Source organism: Mus pahari, chromosome 1, assembly GCF_900095145.1.
Source record: "Mus pahari chromosome 1, PAHARI_EIJ_v1.1, whole genome shotgun sequence".
Taxonomy (NCBI): domain Eukaryota; kingdom Metazoa; phylum Chordata; class Mammalia; order Rodentia; family Muridae; genus Mus; species Mus pahari.
In genome coordinates this window covers 100071260-100093656 of record NC_034590.1, presented here as the reverse complement: position 1 = coordinate 100093656, position 22397 = coordinate 100071260, and the positions used below count along the sequence as shown (strand labels likewise).

The 22397-nt window shown below is 48.2% G+C and overlaps 1 protein-coding gene across 1 annotated transcript in view; it reads right to left on the bottom strand.

Annotated features, from left to right (window-relative positions):
- Tacc2 (transforming acidic coiled-coil containing protein 2) overlaps window positions 1-22397 on the bottom strand; it is a 208097-nt gene that overhangs the window by 116489 nt on the left and 69211 nt on the right. The gene's annotated exons all lie outside the window — the stretch shown is intronic.

The window sequence follows — 22397 nt, the reverse complement described above, 5'->3', positions numbered from 1 at the left end:
AAGGAAGGAAGGAAGGAAGGAAGGAAAGAAGGAAGGGGGGGGGGGGGGGGGAGGGAGAGAGAGAGAGAGAGAGAGAGAGAGAGAGAGAGAGAGAGAGAGAGAGAGAGTTAGTTTTTAGACTGACAAGGTATGTATGTATCGGGGATCTGAACACACCACAACAATATCACTACATCAACCCCGCTGACCACTTAGCAGCACAGTTAAGATGCAAAACTTTACACCAAGTGATTTGTTTAACCACAGTTTAAAAGCATAGGTTATCAAGGTATGGGAGGGAGCATATATCAGTAATCCCAGGATTAGGAAGGTGGCGGCAGAAAGATTGTGAATTGGAGGCCAGCCTGGACTACAGGGATACACAGTGAATTCCAGGCCAGCCTAGTCTATTTCATAAAATCCCTAAGAAAGGGATGGTACTTATCACACCATGGGTCATGAGTAAGCAGGAGGTGGGTATCATATGGATACAGGAAAGTGGCCCAAATAAGACGATATTTATAGCTGTCTCCCTAGATCTTTCTGGCTGCCTCTTTGGGCAGGCCAGAACCAACACCCTTCTAACTTGCTTGAGCTGAGAACAGACACCCATCCCAGGAGCAATGAGCTGAAGGCTGGGCAGAAGCCTCCAGTATTTTTATGTAGACAGGAGACAACTTTGAGATGAACAAACAAATAAAAGAATTTATCAGAATCACAGGTTTTCTCTGGTTCTAAAACCACACCAGCAATAAAATTACTTGGTGTTCTCCTTGTCACCCAAGAAGTTTTCATCCTTAAGTGAAGTAAATACTTCTTCGAGAGATGAGAGGGTCTATTCCCTGATCCAGCAAGGAACTGCCGGGGAAATGTTCTACGGGGCTCTGAGTGATGAGCTCGGAGAAATACGAGGCAGGGTCTTGTCAGACCTCAAGGACAGACTTTGAACATGGCAGATCACAGGACATCCTGGGAACAGAGCCTGTAGTGTAGCTTCGGCTAAAAGTGCTGACTTCTCGCTCCGGCCTAAGCTGTCTGTCTCGGCTGTAGTCATCTCTGGATCAGGCTCCTGCTCAACTCCACAGGTAAAACACACGACTCATTTAAGGAGCATCTGTCTGAAAGTTAGTTATACAAGGTTGATTGGTACTAAGTTTACTGGCCCTCTCTTGGCCCACTTCAAGGCTGAAGACACCAAGAAAAGCCTAGAACATTTTCTAAATGCCAAGAACACTGAGGCTTGAAGGCAATCACCCCAGGAAGCAATCATCTCTTCTGAAACCAAATTGTTCCCTCAAACCATGGGAGTCTCCCCAAAGCCAGCAGGACCTCACAGAGCCAGATCTGGTCTTAGGGCTCTGGTATGTTTAGAAAACAGACTCCTAGGCCAGGTCACTTGGGGGATGAACACAGTTCAGTCAAGTGGGAGAGGTAACATAACATGGCCTTTCTCTGTGGTGGGAAGAGGGGAGCTGGACAACCAAAAGCCTCAGAAGCCTGGGGCTAAGGAAGGGCTGTGTGCACAATACCAGGAAGAAAGGAAAAGATGTAACTGAACTGAACATTGTCCAGAATGTGAGCACGTGCTCTTAAGTCTAAATGACAGACACTGAGATGGCTCATGGACTTTGGGGGATTTACTATGGACATGGTCCCAAATGAGAAGAACCAATAGGGCTGAAGACAGTGCAGAAGTCAACCAACAGCTTTCTCTTCCTGTCTCTTTCTACCCAATCTGTCCTCTGAGAGCAGAATCAGGTTCCACACGCTTTATTTGGACCTAATCTAGAGAAAGCATTCAGAATTCCAGCTACCTTGCTCCTAGACAGTGAGGTCAGTCAGTAGCTTCTAATGTGTGTGGCCCCTTGCTTACACTTAATAATAATAATAATAATAATAATAATAATAATAATAATATAACCACAGACTACAGCAGATACCAGGAAACATACCTCCAAAAAGCAGGCACCTATGAGGTAGAAAATACTAACACAGGTGACTGTTCCTTTGCAAAGCACTCTACAGTTTGCCAGTGTCTTCATGTATGGCGGCTTCACCAACAGACCACAGCTCCATGAAGCAGAGGGGCCAGCATGGATAACTACCCCTGCCATTGATTAAAGAGAAGAGACCCCTAGATGGTCCATGACTCCTCCAAGGTCACACAGCTGGTAAGAGGGGAGGCAGAGCTCGGAAGATTGAGTCTTTGACTCTAAATCCTTGGCAATCTCTACACTGCCCCTCCTGCCCCAGGGGAAATGAGTCTTGGGAACTTTGCTTTCTCTTAACTGGCACGCCTGAATCCATTAGCTAGATGAGAAGCTGAAACCCTGTAACCCAGTGCACAGGGGAGATGGAGAGGGGGGTGGTGCTGAGCCCCACCCCCACATCCAGAATAGAGCCTCCACCACTGGCAATCACTATGTTTTCTGGAGACCATTGCTCTAATTTTAGAGGCCCTGCCTCGAAAACCTTTGTTTCCCCTGAGTCTTTGTTTTCATGCCTCTCACTTCTCTCAAATTATTTCATAATCTGTGAGATGTTTTGTCAACCAAGGGAATCGCTGTGAAAATGATTGTTCAGATTATAAACCAAGGTCTGTGGCCTCACTGGGGCAGAGGCAGCAAAAGATCCATCCCCAAGCTGGGTTTCACAAACCTTGGTCACAATGGGAGAGACCCGGTGACCTGGCTGTGAGCCTTCTCTTTCTTAGATTTGCTCCTCTGGACAACCTCAGCCACTGACTCTGTCAACTTCTCAACCCTTCTGATTGTGCACAGGTGCAGGAGTCTGCCAGACCCAACCACGATGACCCAAGGACCATGTTCTGAGCCGAGGGACCAAATCCCAGGAAAACACACATCCATGTGCACACGTGCACACATGCATGCCGATGCTCTCCACTACACTCTCCTTGTCTTCATCCACATCTACAGCTTAGAATCTGACTGCCAAAGATAGGTTCCTTTCCTCATCTTCCTAAAAATTATCTCTCGAATTCCTGTGACCTTGGCAGAGTCCTCCACTCAGGTCACTACTGCTACTTGGAGTAACGATTCCAAGTTGTTCAGGCCTGTCCCATGCACAGTGCCCCTGACCCTTCTACCAGATGCCTATAGTGCACTTGGTCACCAAGGCAACCAGAAATATCCTTCTGTGTTTCTGTGTTTCTAGATATCCCTTCCAAGGGGTGCTGACCCCAATCAAAGTCTGCCCATCAGATACAGATGCACCTCTCTCTCTCTCTCTCTCTCTCTCTCTCTCTCTCTCTCTCTCTCTCTCTCTCTCTCTCTCTCTCACACACACACACACACACACACACACACACGACCTTGCAGTCTTGAAGTCATTCAACTGCCATTAACACCCCACCCCCAGGACCCTGTCAGTTTTTATCAAAGTAGTTCTGTAAACTAGATGCTAGATGTGTCGTTTCCTTATGCAGAGTCTGTCTCCATAGAAACAACAAACAAACACCACCAATGCAATACCAAATAAAACGAGAGGCTGCCTGTGCTGTGACACCCACATGACCAGGTCAGGTGTCTGCAGTCCTGTGTTGGAGTCCCACTTTGGAATGCAACCTGGATGAGACCCTGCACTTCCATAACACTTCTTTTTCAAGTCTGTTACAGGAAACCTTGATCTTAAAGTGTCCTTCCAGTCCAAGTGCTGGCAACAGAGGGTAAGGACTAATTCTATCTAGGTTTCACAGAGGCCCCAAGAACTGACCTGCAGACTTCCGTAAGCAAAGGTGGCTGGGTATGAATGGCTGGAATACAAGCAGGCCACACTCCATGGACATACTCCGAGGCTTGAGCTAACTTCAGAACTTTGTTTCTTTTAAGATGGGTCTTAAATGCTGGCTGCCATTCAACATACCATGCCAAGGAGCTGTGATTAAGGGCACACGGCCCTGCACCTTGCTTGGGACCTAACGTTTGAGTGGCATCAGAAGAAGGAGGAGGCCTAGAGACTGGATCTACCCTAGTGACTGTATAAGGGGGCAGCTGCTGCGTTATGTCCTGGTCTAAGTCTCCTTAGAGAAAAATGCCCAGGACAGGGCTGGGCCTGTGAAGGAGAGACCCTGAAAATCCTTCACTCACTGCCCAGCACAGCTAGCCTTAGTCTCCCTTCCACATTCAAACTGTCAGCCCAAACGCATAAGTTGGGACTCACCTCTGAAATCTACATGTAGATCTGAATGGATGAAAACCAGCCAAAGTCATTGCTCCATATAAAAGAAAGTGTGGCCTCTTTTAAAATGTGGCCACTCTACAGGGAATCAGAGAAATGAATCGAGAGTTCCCTCTGCCTCATAAGAGAGCAGTGCTTTCTTTCCTCTGGGGTAAAACAAATAGAAGTCTGCCCTGGGACCTTCAGTTTTCCACAGACTGTTCAATGGGGACCTGGGGTGATCACAGGGCACATGGAAACCCACTCAGCAAGTCCCTTCCTCTCCCCTCCTCTTCAGTAGGCTTCTATCTCCTCCCGTGTTTCTGTTCCGTTTCCACCAGCTACCACAAACGTCTCTCTCCATTTGACACCAGGAGACAACCGTGTGTCGTGTCTTTTTAAGAAAAGACCAATGCGGGACAAAAGAAAACAACAGGTAAATAGAGGGGTATTCCTAGACAATCACAGCATTTCTGAAGCTGCCTGAGCAGAACACCCAAAGTAAGAGAACCCGGTGGCAGCTTAGCTGAGCCAAAGGACGCCTAGAGGGAAGCTCGGCTGGGTCACGTGCCGCCCTGGAGCCCAGAAGTGCGCTCGGCCCCGCTGACGTAACTGTTCGAGAATTTAAAAGTCTCAAAACACAGGAGGAAATCCTGTGCAGATCTTTAAGACTCATCCACACTCATCAACGTGACCGCCAAAGATGTCCCCAAGAGACCCCCGCATAACCAACACAACTAGGAAAAAGAGCCCAGTAGAGATGGCAAGAGGCAGCCTCTGGTCAGGGCTAACCCCCTCCCCCGGAAACCTGGAGGACCCCAACACTCCGCCCACAGGCGCTGACTCCTGGTGGCCCACTCGGGGGAACCAGCCTCCAGACAGACGCTTGGGTCCCGCCAGTTCCCTGACAGATACACGCTGCTGCCAGCAGGGAACACAATGTGTACTTTGCTACTTTCAGATCCGACACAAGTCCCTCTTAGGAAAGCTGAAAGGAGCGTTGCAGCCCCTTCTTGGCCGCTTTGTCTGGCGGCCAAGGTCTTGGGGTCCTGTGTCGCCTCCCTGACCCCACGTGCGCCCGCAGTGACCACTGCGCACTTACCCGGGATGATCAGGGCTGGCCCTCACGTAGCCGCCTTTCTCCCGGGACACAACCACCAGAGTCCCCCGGAGAGGCTGAGTCCTCTGAGCCTGGCGCGGTCTCCACGCGGGAGGACCCAGGAAAAGCAAACTTTCCCGGGGCAACGACGCGGGGCGGGCGCGGGCTCCCCGAAAGGCTCGGGAAAAGTTGCAGCACAAAAGGCCAATGACTGGGAGAGCGCCGGCGACCGGGCCAGGCTCCTCCCCCAGCTCCGAGCGCTCGGGGCCAGCGCAGCCAGCTGCTCGCAGGGGCGCCCGCCGCGCTCTCCTCCCCGGCCAGGAATGTGCTGCCCGGCGCGCCCACACGCACCCAGGGGCCCCCGCCGAAGCGCACCCTCAGGCTAGGGTGCCGGGGACAGAACCGCACCCGAACGCCCCGCAGACTTCTTCCAGGAGCTTTTGAGTCACAACAACTTGTTACTGTTGGGAGTCCTTTTTCCACGGCTCTTTCCCCTATGCGTGGCCACGTGAAGGAAGGATTGGAGCCCAGAGCTGGGGCGGGGTTGGTTCCTGCCTGTTAGCTGGAGAAACCTAAGCAAGAAGTTGGAGGTGGGTGGGGGCCAGACACTACCTGTAACCACACTCTGGCCTTGCCTTCTGCCTGCCTGCTTGCCTTCGGGACAGAAGCTTAGCCACAGAAACTTTCAGTAAACTTTGCACAGCTGCTGCCCTGCCTGCTTCTTTAGCTGTTGCAACCTCGGAAGCAGACGTATTTCTAAGGACTGTGTAAGTTTCTGTTTGGTTTAGAGATTTTTTTTTTTTTCCTTTTAGGGTCTAAAAGGAGCTCTTTCACTTGCATCTCCTCATACAGAGAAGTGGCACTTACCTGCCTACACCACATCTTTTCCTCTGGAAATTTCTGCCGCTCGACCCCACTTGAGAAGAGAATGTGGCTATATGTGGGTGTCAGGCTTCCTATTTTAAGGTTTGTGTCAAAGAAAACATTGCTATATTTTATAGACTCAGAGACCAAAGGGCAGAAGACTCACGGTGACTCCACACTTCCTTTCCTCCCCTTAAAGAAACATGCCCTAGGTTGGAGAGCCCCAGGTGAGAATTCCCTAGCCAGATTTGTAGACTATGCTGCCACAGAAATAGTTTCTGTATTAAAAAAATAAAATAAAAAAGCATTTTTAAGAGTCACATTTCGAGGACCATTTAATAGATTCTTAGCTCGTTCGCTTGTCATGAGCACATCGGTACCATTATTGTGGTCATTTCACAAATGAGAACCCCAATCTACTGATTCCCTTAAATGTACCATCAGCTGTTGGTAAAGTGCCCTAGTTTGATTTCTTGTTGGTTTGATAAAACCCTGACCAATAGTAACTTGAGAAAGGAAAGGGTTTGTTTCAGTTCATACTTCACAGTCCATCATTGAGCCGGGTATATTGGTACAAGCCTTTAATCCCAGCACTCAGAAGGCAGAGACCGGTGGATCTCTGTGAGTTTGAGGCCAGCCTGAACTACAAGGTGATTTTCCAGGACAGCCAGGACTGTCACACAGAGAAACCCTGTCTTGAAAGCACAAACAAAACAACCACCCCCCTAAAAAAAAAACCCAATACATTATTGAGGGAAGTCAAGGAATTCAAAGCAGGAACTGGAGACAGAAATTTCAGACAGAGCCTTAGTGGCTTTTTTTATACAGTCCAGAACCAGCTGCCCCAGGGTGGGGGACATTCCCACCCCACCAGCCAACCTAGGAGCCTGAGCCCCCCATCTAGGCAACAATGCCCTTGGGGTGACAGGCCTTTCCCATGTGAAGCTCTCTTCCCCAGGTGACAACTACAGGACCTTCATGACAGAGGACAGCTCTGTGGTCCTGGGACATGAGAATGTAGCATCTCCCCTCCCTCAAAGGTATCCATATCTCTCTCCCACCCTCAGTCTGTGACTATGTCCTGTAAGCACGGATGCGCTGGTTGGTTAACTGTCAGTGGACACAGCCTGGAAACCACCAGGCAAGCATCTCAACTGAGGAAATAGCCAGGTCAGGCTGGCCCGTGGGCATGCGCATAGGGGACCATTTAGACAGTTAATTCATGTACAGAGATCTGGCCCTTTGTGGGTAGTATCATTTCCCCAGTCTGGGGCACTGGACTGTGGGAGCGTAGGGATGGCTAGCCAGTACTCCTCGAACAGGCTGTATCCATGTCTGTCTCCTCCTGGCTGTGCGTGTGGTATGACTAGTTCCTTGACTTTCTGCTTTGGTGTTACCCAGTGATGGAGTGTGTCCTGGAATTGTAAAGCCTTCCTCCGCTGAGTTGCTTTGGGTCAGGACATCTTATCGTGGGACAGCAATAGAAAAGAAACCGTAGCAATGGCAAGGGAAGTTATGATTGCAGGTGGGAGCAGGATGGCATCATCTGACCTTAAATTAAGGGGATTAAAGCCGGATGTGGTGGCGCACACCTTTAATCCCGGCACTTGGGAGGCAGAGGCAGGTGGATTTCTGAATTCGAGGCCAGCCTGGTCTACAAAGTAAATTCCAGGACAGCCAGGGCTATACAGAGAAACCCTGTCTTGAAAAACAAAAACAAAAACAAAACAAAAACAAAAACCAACCAAACAAACAAAAAGAATGGGGACTCTGAGTTTCAGGGCAATATTTCTAAAGACTCACAGGCCTCAGGTTTGGGCATTCACAAATGTCAGACAGCATACACTCTGCTCCCCCCTAAAGGGGAGCACTGATGGAGTTCTACCATCCATTGATGGAGTTCCGCTGTCCACTGGCACCTGCAGTACACTAGGATTAAAGATGTATGTATCAGGGCTTGCTTCTGTGCTCAGTCCTACAGCCAGGAGGGGATGGCTGCCACACAGTATGGACTGAAAGGGAACATTTTCCCCAGCACTGGGTGTGGGGAGATCTTCCAAGCTGATCTTGCCTGAGTTTCAGATAACTGACTGGTGTTGCTTTAGGATTTCTCAGTGCCCTCTCCGCTAATAATCAGTTAGAGAAAACCAAAGAGACAATGGAAGTCCCTACTTTAAGAACAGTGTTTGGTTTTCCTTGCTTCCTGTGAACAGATAAAATGTAAACAGTTGGTTTCCTGCTCCTGCTGCCTGCCAGGGTCCCTCGCCCAGCATGTGGCCTCCCCCTCTGGGATTGTACATTATACAGCAATGGAGAGCTAACCAACACAGAAATCAAGAAAAAGGGCATTGATATGGTCTAGTTAACCATGAAGTGCCTTGGATCTTAAAGACTTTACACGTGGTTTTAGGGGGTGCTGGCTCAGTGGCTAAGAATACTGGCTGTTCTTCCAGAGGACTGGGATTCAATTTACATGGCAACTCTGTAACTCCAGTTCCAGGGGACCTGATGCCCTTACTCCAATGCATATAAAGTTAAATTAAAACAATCAAAACCCATGGTTTTTTGAGCAATAATAACCCTTAAGACACTGGCACCTCCTAGAGGCAAACAGACCGCATTTGACTTTGTGTAGTGGGTGACAGCCTTTCAGGACCAGCCTTCAGCAGCACCAGCAGGAGGCTGCATCCTCTCTCCCCATCCCCCAACCCTCTGCAGTCCCATTCTAGCAAGCAAGTTACTTAGCTAGTCAGAGAGCAACTTTCCTCCATCACATGTTTTACCACAGGCCTAAAAGCAAGTAGACAGCCAATCACATACTGAAACCTCAAAGGCTGGGGTACCATCTACAAAGGCTTGAGTTTTCAGGTGTTGCAGCTTCCTTGGAGGAAGTGAGTCACTGGGAATGAATGCATCCTGAGGTTTAGAAGCTGGGCTCCACTTCCTGGGTACCCTCTGCTTCCTAAGTGTGAATGTGGTGTGACAAGCCAGCCTCCTGCTCTGGCCACTGTGTCTTCTCTGCCTGCTGTTATGTATTCCCCACAATGACGGAAGAACCTCCTGGAACCATAAGCCAAAGCAAACCTTCTCTCCCCTCAAAAATGCTATATATCAGGTAAGCCGGTATGTCTCTGTGTCCCAGTGTGTATGTGTGCCCCTGTGTGTGTGTGTGTGTGTGTGTGTGTGTGTGTGTGTGTGCATGTGTACATGTATATATGTGTAGAGTTATGTGGAGAGGTCAGAAGTCAACGTCAAGTGTCTTCCTCTGTCGCTCTCCGTATTTTCTCGAGTTGGGGTCTCTCACTGACTGAACGTAAAATTCATGGATTAGGCTAGACTGTCTGGCCAGCAACCTTCAGGGACTGACCTGTCTCCACACTCCAGCACTAGATCTACACTACCATGCCTGACTTCTATATGAGTAATGGAAATTCCAACTTGGGACTTTATGCTTACACTGCAAGAACTCAGCTGGCTGAGGCAGCTTCCTGGACCAGGTGCCAGGTGAACTTTGTGAGCACTGTGTAACCAACAGTCTTGGGAGGTAGTTACACCTCTTCTTCCCTTTCATTGTCACGGTGGGCCTGTGGTAGGCACTGCCATGACCCTTAGTTGACACAGGAGGAACCAGGTTAGAGAGATGTCATTATAGGACCACACAGAACATGGCTGTGTGTACGCAGAGCCCAAATTCTTCCCCAGCCCACAGGAATGAGGGATATTTGTAACTTTTCTGTATATTCTGCAGACCTGGAAAGGAGGAGATCATAACAAACCCGGGACCAGTGTCCTCTCCTGGGTGCCATGAGGGTGCAGTCCTCACACTCACAACACAGTACCTGAAGGAACTTTTATTTACTTTCTCCAGAAGGAATCACTTCTTGGGCTTCTAAGTCCTCACATTCCCTGAAGTGTTGGCAAGCAACAAGGCACATTCCTCAACCGCCACACGGCAACACTCGCTTGTATGGCAGAGAGACAGATTTCTTCAGGCCTTCTAACAATTCAGCTATTGCCTCCACCCATGTTCAGATGAAAATGTCAGCCTCAAACCCAACATACACGCAGAGAGACACCCTCGATGGCGGCAATCTGTCCAAAAGCTCTAGCTGTGGTCACTGGGATTTCCCTGTGGGCACGTGAAGCCCACACCATTCACTTCATACCTGCACTGCTTCAGCAAGATTTTAGAACCGAGGTACCGACCCTCAGCTCCCATAGGGTCAAGGTGCTCTTGTTCATGAACTCAACCCAGCCTAAACTTTAAACATACCTTTGATTAAATAGAAGGCCTAAGCCATACTGTCTTCCTTGGCAGATAAAAAGCTTTCTCCAGGAAGCAGAATCGTACATTCACGTGATATCAGGGCAAGGATGGGAAAGAAAACATCTGAGGAACGACACAGAGTTTGGAGGTCTGGGCAGGACTGAGGTGAGGGAGGTTTCAAAGCATTCTCCATGGTGGTAGTACATACATCTCATCTTCTACTAAACAACAGACATCTAAAGACTATTGGACAGATACCACTGGAGCAGTTAAAGTCTTCCACATCCTGCATACACTGTGGCAGTTAAATCAGAGACGCTGGTGCTGGGAGGTAGGCATCATCCTTAAATTTTGGTGGTCACCCTCCCCAGGGCTTTGGGCTTACTAGACAAATACAGTCTCATAGAGCTGTGTCCCCAGCCCTTGCCATCAGCACTTTTCAGAGTTCCCCGGAATATGTCAGTGTGCAGCAAAGATAAGGGTGACACATGAAGAGCACACAGTGTTCCGTGGGTGAGACGTCACCGAGTACCTTGCTAAAACACGGATGTCCGCTGAGCAGACCTGAGGCAGTTTTGCCTGAGACACCAAATTTCAACAAGCTTCCAAGAGATGCACCTAACCTAAGGAGCCACTTCTCAGGCATCAAAACCTTGACCAGTGGCTCTGTAGGGAGCAATGTGCCCCCTCAGAGACTTTTGGGGGACAGTCACATAAGTGCAGGTATGTGCATGTAGAGACCAAAGGTCAACCTCATGTATTGTTCCCCCAAGGCAGACTACCTTGTACATTTTAAGATTATTAGTAGTATTTATTTATTTTATTTTTATTTTTTTAATTTATTTTATGCATACAGCATTCTGCTTGCATGTATGCCTGCAAGCCAGAAGAGGGCACAAGATCTCATTATAGATGGTTGTGAGCCATCATGTGGTTGCTAGGAATTGAACTTAGGACCTCTGGAAGAACAGCCAGTGCTCTTAACCACTGAGCCATCTCTCCAGCCCCTAGTTTAGTTATTTTTTGAGATAGGTTTCTTTGTATAGTTGTGGGTGTCCTAGAATTCAGCCTATAGACCAGGGTACCCTTGTCCTCAGAGATCCACCTTCCTCTGCCTCCCAAGAGCTGGAATTTAAGGTGTGTGCTACCACCTCCCAGCTATTCTTATTATTGTTAATGTGTGTATGTATGTATGTATGCATGTATGTATGTATGTGGGTATGTGTGTGCACACGAGGGCAGGAGAACTTAGAAGCCAGAGGCAGCAGATACTCTTGGAACTGGAGTTGTAGGCAGCTTCAAGCCGCCTGGTATGGGTGTTAGGAACTGAATTTGGGTACCCTAGAAGAGGAGTAAATGCTTTTAACCACTTGGCCATCTCTCCAGACTTGTCCACTGTGTTTTGGCCCGGGGAAATCACCAATTAGGCTCAGCTGGCTGGCCAGTCAGCAGTAGGAATCCATATTATCAGCCTATCTTTGTCTTCCCAGTTTGGGATTACAAGCTTTTTGACACAGATTCCAGGGATCAGACTTAGGTCTTCATGCTTTCACAGTGCTCAGTATCTCCCTGAGTCCTGAGGGGAAAAAAAAATTGCCTGTCATAATTTGGGGGCTAGGACTGATCTAATACTACTACTGTCCTTCTATGCCTAAGAAAGCCTCTTACAACAGTTAGCCAGCCCAAAATGTCAGCAGTGCTGAAGGTGAGGGACTTCTCCCAGAGTGCTCAGACTAAGCCTGCGTGTGAGAAGTGTGAATGGCTGGGTGAGTGAACCAAGTGTGAGAAGTGTGAATGGCAGGCCTGGAGAGATGGCTCAGTGGTTAAGAGCACTGACTGCTCTTCCGAAGGTCCTGAGTTCAAATCCCAGCAACCACATGGTGGCTCACAACCACCCACAATGAGATCTGATGCCCTCTTCTGGTGTGTCTGAAGACAGCAGCAGTGTGTACTCAGATATAATAATAAAAGTAAGTCTTTTTTTTTAAAAAAAGAGAAGTGTGAATGGCTGGGTGCGTGACTGAATGGCTTCAGACCATGAGGACTTTACTGCTTGTTGAACTGTTTTGGTCAACAGGTTTTCTTCCTGATAGATGATCCAGACACATCTGTATCTGCCAGCAAGACACACGGTTCCACAAGCATCTGGTGAGGGCCTACTGTGTGTAATTCATTATGCTAAAGATTAGGAGACCAGCATGGCCCTCACCCCTCCCCACACTCTCCCACAGTGACAGCCCCAGAGTTCATGACTGGGCCAGCACTGAGCAAGCCCTTCTCACACACCACGACACTGAGTCCTCATGAGGTAGGTACCAATTTTCTACCCATCTTCTAGTTGAGGGAACAGACCAGAAGAGACCAAGAGACAACTCTCCTGTCATGAGTAAGTGACAAGACTTGAACCCTAGGCATGTCTACCTCAAAACATCCAAGCTCTTTGGCAGAGGATGAAAAGCCGGTCAGCAAATCAGAGCACAGCTGTTTCTGCCTTCAAATTAGAGCCAGGCTGCAGAAAAGCCTCTTTCTCCTTGGGTAAGACTAACAGGATTCTGGGTAGCTAGAGAAGTAGAAGGCTTCACAGGAACTTCATCTGTCAAACGTCTACTGTCTTAAAGCACAATGTGGTTCCCTCCAGACCCAGGAGTAGGGAGATGGGTAGGATGGGCATAAGGTCTGAAGAATCTGAGGGCAGAGGGATGGAAGGCTTGATATGGGTTAGAGCACTTGCTGGACAGCCACAAGAACCAGTTTGCATACCAGACCCCATGTAACAAGCCAGGTAGGCCCACGTGTGTCTATAAACCCAGCACTGTGGGAAGCAAAGATAGGAAGGTCTCTAGGTCTTGCTGGCTGCAAGCCTAGCTGAAAAATGCAGAACGGTGAGACCCTGTCTCAAAGGAATAAAGTAGAGTGATAGAGGACACCCAGTGTCTTCCTCTGGTCTCCACCTGTGCATATTCACCACACACAACCACCACACACACATAACCACCACAACCACTACACCCACCACACTCATATACCACACGACAACCATCACATACATATATCACACATACACCACATATACACACTCTCTCTCTCTCTCTCTCTCTCTCTCTCTCTCTCTCTCTCTCTCTCACACACACACACACACACACACACACACACACACACACACACATACCCAAGCATACTCTCTCTCAAGCACAGATGCACACACCCACACATGTGCACACAAGAGATGAGGGTGAGTAGCTCTGGCCACTATCTCAGACTCACTGGGGCTGCAGCTGGCAAGTGAGTGCCTTCTGCCTTCCAGTCTGAGCCTACCTCTGCACTTGTACATTTCTCCTCGGTTCTAACAAAGGGAGAGGAACACAGAAGAAAGGACATCAATGTCCTGGGTTAGGCTTGAAAGCCAATGGCCAGTTTTCCCATTTGTACCATCCCTGGTTCCCATATCCAAAATGCAAAGGGAAAAAAAAATTCCGGGCTGGTGAGATGGCTCAGTGGGTAAGAGCACCCGACTGCTCTTCCGAAGGTCTGGAGTTCAAATCCCAGCAACCACATGGTGGCTCACAACCATCCTTAACAAGATCTGATGCCCTCTTCTGGAGTGTCTGAGGACAACTACAGTGTACTTACATATAATAAATAAATAAATCTTAAAAAAAAAAATTCCAAAAGCATAGATCTTCCCCATCTGGGGCCATTTGACCAGAGTCCCATCGACGGGCAGGAATACAGGAGACTACAAGGTATAAACACTGGTTCTAGGTAGAGCCTGGCAGTTTCTAACAGATGCCTTTCTCATCTTCAGGCCAAACCAACCCGAGGCCTGCAATGACCTTTGAAAAACAGCACACTATCTCCGAGGGATGCACAGCCCCACTGCTCACAGAGAAACTTGACCCAGACAGCCCTCTCCTCTGAGGTTTCCCCAATGGACGGCCTGCAGACTTGCCAGCCAGGAGATGAAGCTCAGGTTTCAGCGGATCTTTTCCCTCGTGGGCTCTAAGCGAGACTCTCCTCCCTTGTCAACATTCCACATATCCCCACATCGCTGTAAATTAGAGAATCTGCCAGTGCCCCAGTACTGCTTGCCCACAGTCTTCTCCCACAAAAGCATCTAGACAAAGCAAAGGAGAGCCGGCTGCACAGCATGGAAACTCCAGCTTGCTTATTTTACAAAAAGTCAGAGTGAACCTGCAGAAGCAGTTTCCTTGGACCATATCCAAGGTCAAGATTACCTTGATTAAACTACCAGTCCCTCCATAAAACAATCTAGAACATCAGCTCCTACGGTCCTCCCTGGAGGTGCTCCCTGCGTTGCAAAGGGGTGAACTGCTTGCTGCAGGGCCAGCAAGACTGAAGCTAGAGTCACATCCAATGACAGTTGGATAAGTGGTACCCTGAAAGGCTCAGAGAAGTCATATACCCTCTCTGGGTTTTAGGCCTCTTATCTATGAAGTGAGGCTGAAAGTTCCTGGACATTCTTCTTGTTTTAGTGTGAATGGCTGAGCTAGTCCTCAAGTGTTGTCCATTGCAAAGGCCAGTATCTTTACTGCCAGTCACAGGAGCCAGGGAGGTATCTTCAAGATACCCTCCATAGAGGGCCTTATAAGGCAGTCTGACCTATGTCTGAGATCTTAAGCCCAGACTTGGCAACCTCACCCTCCCCCAAACCTATCTGCCAGCTCTGGACATTGAGTATTTACTACCCACCGCTCATCATCTGCCAGGGGTCCAGCAGACAGCAGGGCCAGATACTTTCCACTCCCCACTTTCTAGGAGGCCTGGGTGGGCTGGCAGTCCTGAGGATCCTGACAAAATGGTTAAGGAGCTCAGGGTTCGCTTCCCACGACCACGCCCCTGCTCACCCACTAATGTTAGCTTGTAGCCGTTTGCAGCCACTCTTGGTGAGAGGTTAACCCCAAAGCCCCGGTTTCCACAAGCAAGAGAATGCTTTCTCCATGAGTGCCAGATGGTTTGACCTTGCCTCCAATAAGATATTGCAACACTGAAGGCTGTGGCTACAGGATGGGGTAGTTGGGGGAGTGGGTGGGAACGGGGGCATGTGCCAAGGAATGCAGAGCAGATATATGTGAACCTCAGCAAGTTCTATTGGCAACTGTATGAAAATAGGTCTTTACTACTTACTCGTGGCCCTTAATAGCGTTATCACCGATCCAAACTATGATGGTGATGATGATGGTGGCGGTGATGGTGGTGGTGGTGATAAAATACTATTAATGAAAATAACCCCTGACATTTAGGTGCTTACAGGGTCACACAGGAACTCTGATGGGATCTTTATATGTGCTATTTTTATTACACGTCATTCATTTACTACGTACATGTACATTATCTGTGGGAGGGTATGTGTGGAGATCACAGGACAACTTGCTGGGTTGAGTCTCTCCTTGAGCCATTGGGGTTTAGGCCCTTAGGTTTAGCAACCAACACCTTTACCCTCTGATCCAACTCGCTAGCCCCAATATGTGTTTATTTTTATATAATCTCCATAGTAGTTCTCTGAGGTCACAAGCATTACACATTGTTCCAGAGGAGGACACAGGCCTCCAGAACTTGTGCAATGGTGAAGAAGCTGGCTGCCTTTGAAGTCTGGTCTGACCCCAAATCCTCCTGAGACCTGGTTGCATTTAATTATTCAGTAGCTTTAGGGAGTCACACAGAGTATCAGGTGCTGGGTAACCAAGACCCAGGTCCCGCAAGCCTAACTTCCTTAAGAAATAGGAACGGGCATATCCTTTGGCTTGAGGCCAAGACCACTGTCTCTCTGTGCTGCCATGACTAGACCAAGAACTGAGGACCCTGACGTCCAACTTCCCAACCGGTGCCTAAGGTCACTGCAGCTCAGGCAGGTGTGCTATCCCTTGGAGAGGGCATCTGGAGACCAGGCAGGCTGACTTCTCGGCTGAGACCTTGGCAAGGCACGAGCAAGCCACATACACCAGAGAGACCAGCTTCAGTGAGACAGCTTGCCTATGCATTCTCTATCCCACATCCTTTGCAGGGGAGGAGCCTATGTCCAGAGTACCCTGAATGCCCACCCCAGTGCTTCCCTGATGAGACAGAGGCTGGCTTCTCCCTGATAGTTTGTCCCCGGGTGTGCACTCATTAGGTAAGCGCCGAGTAGGCTGTGATAATGTCACTGTCCACAGATGCTCACAGCTCAGGGTTCTTGTCCACACAGCCTACAGGAGCTGATGGCCTCTGCTCTGTGTTTGCTGTGAGCTGACTATGGGCAACGTGGCTTGTGTCTTGCTCACTTGCTTCCTGTTTGGCATTCCTTTCTTAGGGAGAGAAATAATCAGTCCTGGCCACCTGCAAGATCCTTCCAGACAGGTCACCGCCCAACATGAAGGCGGAGCTGAGAGTGTGAGCCTAGCCTGATTGCTTCCAAAGCCCGCCCCTGTACCTTCCTGTCCCTTCCCCTTCTCTCTCTCTCTCTCTCTCTCTCTCTCTCTCTCTCTCTCTCTCTCTCTCTCTCTCTTTCTCTTTCTCTTTCTCATCTGGAGCACCTGCAGTATCTTGCTAGCCTCTTCAGAGATAGGGAACCTGGCCTAAAAAGTCAGTGCTGACTGGAGCCACCAGGCACCAGGGTGCCCTCTAGCCCACTCTGCAGAGGATCGCTGTGCCCACCCATCTGATATTTGTATCCCAACCCCCTCACATTGGCCTTGAAAAATGAAAGACCTTCAGCAAAGTAGTAACCAGACCTATGTCCATTGCCTTCTCTGCAAACAGAAAAATGTGTTTCCATGTACATGTGATTCCATGGGCTGCTAAAGTATTTAATACTGGATAACTGATAACTGAGAAGTATTAAAGAAGAAGAAGAAGAAGAAGAAGAAGAAGAAGAAGAAGAAGAAGAAGAAGAAGAAGAAGAAGAAGAAGAAGAAAGAAAGAAAGAAAGAAAGAAAGAAAGAAAGAAAGGAAGAAAGAAAGAAAGAAAGAAAGAAAGAAAGAAAGAAAGAAAGAAAGAAAGAAAGAAAGAAAGAGAAAGAAAGGGCACTGGTGGATCACTTTTGTAATCCGAGAACTTGCAGGGCTGAGGTGGTAGGATTCCCATGGGTTTGGGAGGAGTCTGGGGTACACAGTGAGTGCTGAAAGGATGAGACCCTGAGGGAGGGAGGGAGGGAGGGAGGGAGGGAAGGAGGGAGGGAAGGAAGAAAAAGCAAAGTCAACATCAGGACTTTGTGAGCTGGGGCCTGTTGATCTTGCGCATTAAGCCTTTCTCTGACCCTTGTCTCAGGACAAGAACAACACAGAAACATTAACTAGTGCACCTCTGCCCATTCTGGATCTCCCTAGAACCTGCAAGAAGCGCCCTGGAAGATCCAGCCACTTGGAGTGGGTTCCTGTTTGGTGCCAGCTACCCAGGTGTCCTGGGGCTGCCTTGCAATGCTGACAGTTCAGAGACAAGCAGGTCTGCAGGCCTGGGTGTGTGGTCAGCAAGCAGAGCCAGGATCTCAGGCCCAGCATACTCCTTAGGTCAGTGCATCAGGATCTTTCCTGCTGGCCCATGTGAGTAGACAGTAGTACCTTAAACAGACCCCAGACTCTGCCCTGTGACCACACCTTCCCAGGGTGAGAAGTGGTTTATGGGTAGGTTGCTTGCCTAGTATACCTGCAGAGGCTCTAGTTTTCACCACTCACAGAGCTAGGCAGTGGGAGGGAAGGGGTAGTGGGGAGGAGGAATCTAACGCCTGAGCACCAGCAGGTGTGTGAGAGATTTCCAGAGCTTCACTCCCAGAATCCTCTCCTGCTCAGGTGGTGAAAAATGGAACTCTTTTACAGATGTGGTAACACTATGGACTCTGTTTGGGCTGCCCCAGACAGAAGCCTCCAGCCCCATGAAGCTAAACTAACAATTTGGGTCCTCACTGACATCAGCCTCAATTTTTTCTCTTTTCTCTTCTCTTCTCTTCTCTTCTCTTCTCTTCTCTTCTCTTCTCTTCTCTTCTCTTCTCTTCTCTTCTCTTTTCTCTTCTTTTTTTCTTTTTCTTTTTTCTTTTTCTTTCTTTCATTTTTTTGGGAATATATTAAAGACAGGGTTATTGAATTCTTGGTCAAGTTCACTGGCCCCAAGGCAGGAGGCCAGGGGGGTGTGGGATGTGGGTTGGGGAAGGGCAAAGTTCAAAGAGAAGGGGAAGAAGAGAAAGGGATAGGGAGAAAGGGGAGGGAGAGCGGGAGAGGGAGGAGGAGGGAAAAGAAGAGAGGAGGAAGGGAGGGAGAGAGAGAAAAAAAAATCTAGCCTCAATTTTTTAAAGATTTATTTACTTTGTGTGGATGACTTTTTCCTGCACGTATGTATGTGCACTGTGCATATGCCTGGTACCCCACTAAAGATGGAAGAGGGGATTGACCCCAATGGGGCTGGAGTTACAGATGGTTGTGGGCCAATCACATGGCTGCTGGGAACCAACCCAGCAAGTACTCTCAACCACTGAGCCATCTCTCCAGCTCCCAACACTAGCCTTATTACACAAAAAGCACACAAATCTAGTGGCTACTCTATTGGGTAGGAGAGACACAGAGCCATCTATCACCATAGAAGGCTTCAACGGACGTGCTGATTCAAAGACTCTCACCTCCCCCCAAATCCACGGCGCTAATGGCTAGCATTTTAAAATATACACTTGAGATCTCAAGATCTTCCCTAGAAGAAAGGTTTCAGACCTAGCTCCCTGACCAGGTTATATATTGGAGCCTCCATTTCTCTTCTAAAAAACAGTGGGACTCACAGAACCTCACCATGGGTTGCGAAGACTCAGAGACCAAGCTAGGTTCAAAGACACTTAAGTCCTAAGAGGGAAACTGGTGAGAGAACTTAACCTCAGCTGTCACTGACACAATGTCTCGCTTCATTCTAACCATACCACAGTTCTGTGCATGGCCCTGTGGCAGTCAGCAAGGTTCAGAAAGGGTCACAACAGTTCTTGAGGTCACAGAACTTGAACTCAGCCAACATCCAGGTCTGTATGTGTCCTACTCTGGACCCTAGCCATGCAGTCTTCTCTGGAAGGTCTAGAGGGGTATCGTGGTGGCTGCTATTGGCAGGGAGTCCTGACCTGCAGGCCCAGTCCGTGCATGCAAGAGGAACACCATATTAGATGTTAAAATGGCCAGAAGCCAGTTCTAGCTCTAGGCCCCAGGCTTTCCCTATTTGGAGCCTCTGCTTCCTCCTATTAATATGAGGCTCAACAAGAATGCTCCCAGTTTTATTCCAGCACTCACCAGGTAGCATATTAAACATCCATTTCCCAAGCCTTCCTCCTAAGTCAAGCCTGAATGGAGCGCCCTCTGTTGGCAGTAATGAAGGGCTACAAGAAGAGCCTCGTGAAGGAAAGGTCATCTCTGCACCGGGACCAGGTGTAGTGTGGGCAGAAGCCACAACAGAAGGGCTACACCTATTAGTCAAGGTGATAGGTGTTTCTACCTCAGCCTCTGAGGAGACCGGGCACCTCATAAAGAGACTTGGCACCTTTTCAATAGACAGATTCATCACTTAGGACATTGGTTTTCATTGTGAAACACAGAAGCCCCGGATCCCACGCTCCATGGTAGAGGGCTTCTGGACACTTCTATTGGACTGTTCACAGGGACTGAGGGGCTGCTGCGACACCAATCCACCCTGCCTGCTGTCTTTGGTGTCCTAAACACAAATTTGATCTGAGTTCAAAGTCCGTGGAAGAGCTCCTTGTGGGTGGGACAGGATGAGTGGAACCCAGTGTGCAAAAAGCAACAGAGGCATGCGACTAGAGACAGGCTGGGCTCCTGTGGCCCCTGTTCCTCCAGGCAAGTAGCAGCCACGATTTTTGAAAAGTTCCCACTGCATACCAGGCTTTATCTTGAAAGTACCTCACTCCAACCAGGAAGGCGCTATTTTATCTTCCTAACAGTCTATCGTGTTAGAAAAATATTGCTCTAAAAGCAAAGCAAGGAGGCTCAGTTAGGGATCGAGCGTGCGTGCGTGCGTGCGTGCGTGCGTGCACGTGAATGTTCCCATTGCTCTTTCTGCTGAGGAAACTGTGTTGGGAAACACGGTTTTTTCGATTCCTTAATCTGCACAGCTGTGGCATCCTCTAACCTTATTCTTAACTTGAAAACCTGGTGTCACTGCTTATAATTTTAGACGGTATGAAGAGAGAAGGAAGACTCAGAGACCGTGTGGGAAGATGGCGTGGGAGGTTCCGCCAGGGCCTCCTCGGCAGGCAGCCAGCTGTCTCTTAGTTCTTTCAACTTTTCAACTTGGCTGCCCTTTGTGAGGAGCCTGGGTCTCCACTGACACAGCCTAAGCACCGGGGAACATGTTTTGATTCTCTTAAAATTCACTAATAATTGAGCTGGGTGTGGCCGTGCACACCTTTAATCCCAGTACTCCAGAGAAAAAACAAGTGGATATCTGAGTTCAAGGCCAACCTAGTCTACATATCAGATCCAGGTCAGCAGGGCTACACAGTGAGATCCCATCTCAAAAAGAAAATGTACTAATAATTGGACAGGCTGGCTGACCATTGTCCCATGTGGAACTGAAGACACTGCCTCTACTTTAAATAAAAATGTGTAGAATATGGGGCACTGTCCAAGACTGACTCAGAACCACTTGCCTAAACATTTACAATCAAAATGCCAAATTCTAGCTATTCCACTAGCATGGAAGATGATCCACAACAGTGATATCAAATCACTTCTCACCATAACCTGTCTCTGATACCAGGTCTCTGCTTCTAGCCAGATCAGGATTACACAGTGTCCAGAAATACTCTGCAGATATGCTCTCTGAGCTGGCTTCTCAGAATGAGTGACCATGACTGAAAAGATACAAACTGTGGCTTGTTACCAACAGTACCAGTTGGCTATTGTAAGCTCTGAGACAGATAAATAGATGATAGGTAGATAGATACATATATAATACATACATAGATGACAGATAAATAGATGATATATAGATAGGAAGGTAAGTAAATACATAGATAAATAGATAGGTAAATACATATGTTCATATATATATATATGAATGACAGCACTCACTTCTACCTGCATATGTAAGATTGGTTTTCAACTCACCATTTTGTTACCCAAAGAGAAAAAGTGACACTTCTCAGATACCGAAGATAGGGTTGGCCCCTGGCTGTCTGTAGCTCAGAGGGTAAACACTTGCCTAAGATACTGAAGATGACAAGCGCTCCTATCAGCAAGATGTTTTAATTCAATAGATTCTGTAGGATCAACTTCCCTGACCTCCTAACAGGATAGTAGAAATTTGGGTTTGATTGGAAATGCAACTTGAAACATTATTTTGATGCCAAAGTACAGTGGGCACACACACACAAAAAAGATACACAAAACATCCCAATGAAAAGCTATCCCCAAAATGTTAGCTGGTGTCAGGTAAGATCACTGTGGGGTATGGATGGGGCTGAGAAAGAACATGTTTGGTAGCTGAGTTCACCATACTAGGAAAGCCTATTACAAAACCATAGGAGCCCAACACACCAAGCACCAGGGTCTGCCAGTGTGGCTGTTGAGTCAGCGATTTCATTTGACCCTGGTGAAGGAGATGCGCCTGCTGTCATTTCCACCCTACAGACAAACTAAGGTTTTCTGCGTTACCAGTTTGGTACAGAGACAGGTCTTGGCCTTGACTTTTATCACACAGTTACACAGCTTCTGTCTGCATCCACCAACCCTCTCCCACAGACAGCTGCTGGCTTTGACCTTTACATGCTTGCCCATTTGCCCATTGCCCCAGTCATGTGTGCTCTGACCTTGGCAAGATGAAAAAAAAAAAGGAAAGAAGCTAATTGCTACAATACATTTTGACACCCCCAAATTCTAGATATTATCATTTCACAGATAAGCAGCATAAGAGCAACTAATGATATATTTTGTACTCTCTTTTTTGAAAATACTATATCATCATCATCAGGTGTGTGCTACCTTACACACACACACACACACTCTCTCTCTCTCTCTCTCTCTCTCTCTCTCTCTCTC